This window comes from Clarias gariepinus, chromosome 27 (assembly GCF_024256425.1).
Source record: "Clarias gariepinus isolate MV-2021 ecotype Netherlands chromosome 27, CGAR_prim_01v2, whole genome shotgun sequence".
NCBI classification, from domain to species: Eukaryota; Metazoa; Chordata; class Actinopteri; order Siluriformes; family Clariidae; genus Clarias; species Clarias gariepinus.
Window position 1 is genome coordinate 3,392,314 of NC_071126.1, and position 5,562 is coordinate 3,397,875.

The window sequence follows — 5,562 nt, forward strand, 5'->3', positions numbered from 1 at the left end:
CATTAAAGTTTCCTAAAATGCTATGTACTGTAAGTGGTGATTTAAAGTATTTATTATGTATTATGGGAGTGCTATTCTTTTGTCCCACCTAGAGGCAATTGTGAGCTTGTGGTCTATATGTTTTCTGTTTTGGTTGCTGACCTGGTTAAGGCACTTTCACTCAAATTACTGGAAACTTTTTTTCATGTTTTTATTATATCTATGACAGAGATTGAAACCTGAGAAGGTTAGTTGTTTAGTCTCTATAAATATTTCTTATCCGATTATAGGATTTATTCAAACCACTTGGCTGCCCTGAATATCACAGTATATCAAGAGCTTGGTCTGTTTTCAAAGCAGGCTATGGGATTTCCAAACTGTCTTCCGACAGCGAATCATCTCCTCACTTTACCCCTCAGTCATCTCTGAATTGAATCGGCTGCACAAATGACTGAAGTCTCAGCCACGCTTGCTCAATTCTGAACTCTCATATCTGGCCGATGTTTTCCCTCTCACTCCAGATGCGTGTTATGCTGAGAGCAACATCAGCTGCTGGTAGAGACATTACATTATGCTTTGAATTGGGTCACTACCGTTCCTGCAGTTTGGGCTGTAAATAGGCATAACTGTAACAGGGACTGCCCTGTTACCTCTCACACTCACTTGCTGGTATTTGAGTTTTAGCGTGTCATCCTTTGAGGTGACATGACCTTATACTGTACTTGTTCGTATAAGGCTCGGGTGGAGGATGTGACCATTCAAAATGAGTACACACAAACAAATCTGTAGCCTTAATGCCGCCTGGTAAAGCAAAGGGAATTCCATGTGCAATATGTTGAATGAATAAGTGTGGTATATAACGCAGCATCATCCTGTATGTAAATTTTGCTAAACCCTGTTTCATTCTCCTAGACCTAGAGAGCCACAGCAAAGTTCACACCCTTCCTGTGTAGGATGGGTGTTGAAAAAATGCAGAAGTCCTTTGAGTTTTTGGGCATCTGAAAATTATTCATACTTTTTACCTTCATTTGTAAGTCAGATGACACCTACAAAGTCATCATTGTGTGTGGATGCCCTTTTCTGACAGTAATTACTTTGTTGTAAAGGGTGTAAAAGTATACTCTCAGTTACCAGAAACGCTATCTGCTTTCCTGTCTCGCGATGTTCTGCATGCTTGGCGAGGTGGCCATATCTAGGTGGAAGTGTATTGAAAGTTATGTTTAACTATGGGCATAGTCATGGGGGAACACATGCCCCAGATGAAAATCTACTATCTCTAGTCATTAATTTGGGTCAAAGCATGTGGATGGAAAAGCCATGAGTGATGATCAGCTGTGGAAGCCAAGCTGGGTCATGTTTAGAAAACTGGTCCTAGAATTACTAGTATGGACTAGCCTTGCGTCCCGGGTTCAAAACGTAAGTCACTCTGGATAAGGGCATCCAAATTATGTACAGTAAATGTAAAAAATAATAAAAAATCTGATTATAGCAGATCTCAGTTTTAGGCAAATGCAACCTCAGGTGAACAATGTGTAACCTTTTTTTTTACCGTGCCATTATCTATTTAACAGAAATAAAGTGCAGACTATTCTAAGGACCCACTTACTGCTTCCACAGGATTTAAAAGAAAAGCCAGGTGCTGCTAATCATCAGCTCTACATCAGCTGTGCAAAGCTTTATAAAAGCAGAACTTTTGGCAGTTTTCTAGTCTGGAGCATTCGGATGTGTCAACACAATGCCAAGACATAAAGACATAAGCAGTGGTCTTGGACAAGCAATTGTTGCTCCAGATCAATTCAGAAAGGGTATTTTTCTTCGGTGAGAAAGATGATTTACAAGTGAAAAGCGTTCAAGACAATTGCCAATTTTCCCAGGAGGTCAGCTGTGCAATGCTGAGAGAAATATTAAAAACCCAAGAGCTACATCTCAGACCTTACAGACCTCACTAAGAATGTTAATGTTCATGACAGGACAATTAGAAAAAAACATACAGTAAGTAGGGTTGGTTTAGAAAGGTTTGCAGGAAAAAGGCCTCTTCTGTCTAAAAAAAAAAACAAAACTGCATTTGAACAAACTATAAGATTTTTGGACAACGCCCTAAAGACGAAGGAAACCAGTCTGGTTGAGTTGTTTGGTCAGCAGAAACACCTCAGACCCACTGTCAAAAAGTGATATTTTTGTAGCCGCATGACCTGGTAGTCATTGAGTCGACCATAACTTCCTCTGTATACCAGAGTATTCTGGAGGAAAATGTGAGGCCGTCTGCCCCACAGCTAAATCTTGGTTGAAATCTGGTCATGCAACAAGACTATGATTTAAAGCACACCAACACACCAAATTGTGATGCATAGATGACTGAAACTCTAAAACTGCAGCTCTTGTGGGATGTTCCCAGTTATCAGTGGTCAAGACATACCAAAAGTCGTCCAAGGAAGGAAAACCAGCAAGAGGAACTAGCAACAGAATTATGGGTTGCACGGATATGCATGACGAACTAAGGCTAGCCTGTCTGATCCTATCCCACAGTAGAGTGATTAAAATGCAAACTACTAAAGTTGGCAGGGGCAGTGTGACGCTCTGAAGACCCTTCTGCTGGGAAACACTGAGTCCTGCCATTTATGTGGAATGAATACACCCATTCATGGAAACAGTATTTGCTGATGTCAGTGACCTTTTTCTACCAAATAATGCACCCTGACACACTGCAAAAATGGTTCAAGAATGGTTTGAGTTCGACATGTTGACTTGGCCGCCAGATTCTCCAGGTCCAGGAAAAAAGCATCCGATACATGGAGGTATAACCTATGAATCAAACATATATATAAACCACATTGAATAACATTATTATATAATTAGGATCAACATGTAGAACATTCCACAGAATTGTCTGGTTTGTGACCAGTAGGACAGAAGTGGATAAAAATCTCCCATTAAAGTAAAGGTTTGTGCTGAGCAGGTCTCTCACTGGTTATTCTATACACTAACTCGACTTTATCGTGCTTCAAAAAAGTCTCAACCCAGATGTCTTCAGTCTAACTATTTGATTTCCATGCCATGATCATGTCACCAGTTTACTTGTATATTATTGACAATCAACCTGGTAGTGGTGTTACTGGTATGGATGTTTGGTTCTTGACTGCAGCAGAATGCACAAATAAATTTGATTAATCTTGATTTCTGTTGACCCGCACATTGTTGCATGTAAGAAAGAATTCAGGGAACTAACCTGGCTTGTGCCAACATTTAGGCTGGTAGTGGTGCTGCCTAAATGTCCATCCTGCATCAATGCCTATCGGAGTATTGTTGCAGACTACAAGCACCCCTATGTGTGTTACAGATGTTACCATCTTACTTCCACCATTAGCATGTGCAATGGCACAATGCACATGTTATTCACTGGAGTGTTAACCATGAGTTTATTGTACTTAATTGGCCATGGTGTTTTTCCATATCGTGATAAAAAAAAAGTCTACTCTGTGCTTTGATATTGCATGCATTAGGCAATTTCCTACTATTAAAACAATACAAATAATAGATTAACTTTTCCTCTCATATAATAACCCTAAAATAATGCAACTTATTTTTTTCTTCCTTTTATAACTATTTGAGCCCATATGCAATGCCACCTTACACAGTCATGACGAGAAGTTCACATACACTTTCAGTATCATGAACATGAATGTCATGGCATTATGGGGTTTTTAATGATTTCTTTGACCTTGGGGCCAGTATGATTATGCAACATACATCTTTAATAGAAGAAAACCCCAAATATTTTTAACATGAGGTTTACTTTATTTTCTGTTTTCTCATATGAACACAGGTTCATGATTATGCATACAGTCGAAAATATGCATACGCCCACCTAGACTATTAATTCAGTGGTGCTAAAAATCCCCAATACTGATTAATGCATCAGTATTAATGTTCAATGTTGAAAATAATAAAAATGAAAAATCATTAAAGGAGAATGTGTCCAAACTTTTGACAAGTAGTGTATGTTGGTACACCTTCTCCTTTAATGATTTTTCTTTATTTTTATTATTTACAACATTGTACAGTACTTAAATATTGAATATTTGCAAACTGTTTAAAAACAAAAAAAAACTTGTATGTGGTTATGCAGTAAAGAAAAAATGTTAAACCACGAAAAATATTTTTATTTTAAATTGTCCAAAGTAGCTACATTTAACTTTGATGACGGCTTGGTAAACTCAAGGCATTCTCTAATCAGATACTAAAAGCAGTCACCTGGAATGTGAATACCTTAGTTCACAGCTGTACTTTATCAAGAGTTAATTTGTGACTTTTTTTTTTTTTAGACTTTCAGTTGCCTTGTGTAGAGAAAGGATGGGCACAGAGTCATACCCCTGTGTATTAGTGCTACTACACCCACTATACAAATCCATAGCATGGCAAGAAGCACTCTGTTAAATAAAGAAAAGAAAGAAAGTCCATCATTACATAAGAAATGTAGGTGCAGTCGCCAAAACCATAAAACATTATTATGATACTCTCTCATGAGGATTGTCCCAGGAAAGGTGGACTGAGGGCTACCTCTGCTGCAGAGGATAAGTTTATTAGCATGACCAGCCTCAGAAACCGCAGATTTACGGCACCTCAGAGAACAAGCGGCAGACATATTTCAGGCATTCACTGTTCAAACGAGCCTGCGTTAGTCAGCCCTTCATGGTCAAATTGAAGCAAAGAAATCACTACTTTGGAAGAACCACAAGCAGAGGAGATTTGCTTGGGCCAAGAAACACAAGGACTGGATATTACATCAGTGAAAAATTGTTCTTTGGTCTCATGTGTCCAAATGTGTCATTTTTGGTCCTAACTTTTTTTAGATGTGAAGAGAGTGAACTGAATGTTCCTGAATGCATTGCTTTATGCATTGTGATGGTGTGGGGATGCTTTGCTAGTGACTGTTGGTGACCACAGCATTTTGCAGTGACATGCCATCCCATCTGGTTTGCACTTAGTGGGGCCATAATTTGTTTTCCAAGTGGCAACGACACAAACACAGCTCTAGGTTATCTAAGCTTTAGGTTACGTAATCCAATTGAGATGCTTTGGGATAGGTTGGACCTGAGAGTGAAGGAAAAGCAGCCAACAAGTACTCAACACCTTTGGTGACTACCTCATGAGGCTGACTGAAAGAATGCCAAGTGTTTGCAAAGCTGCCATAATTCGTACTGTGACGAATTGAAAATATAAAACATTCTGGGTTATTTAACACGTTTGTTGATTAAATAATTCTATATTTGTTTTATCATAATTTCAATGTCTTCAGTAATAATATATACAATGTTTAAAACTAATAATAAAGAAAAACATTGAGTAAGGTGGTGTGTCCAACCTTTTGACTGGTACTGTACAGTACAATGGAAAAGTTCAATGTGCCCAAGTGAGTTTTAAATCCTCATGGACTGGAAAGTTTTCATCCAAGAAAGAACTTCTCCAGCTGCATGTTTGACTAAAATCTGCAGTTGACCACAGAGAAAAAATTTGGAGGAGAGGTATGTTTGGAGGTGTAACCCAAAAACCTCTGCACCACCTGTTAAGCATGATGGTGGTGGT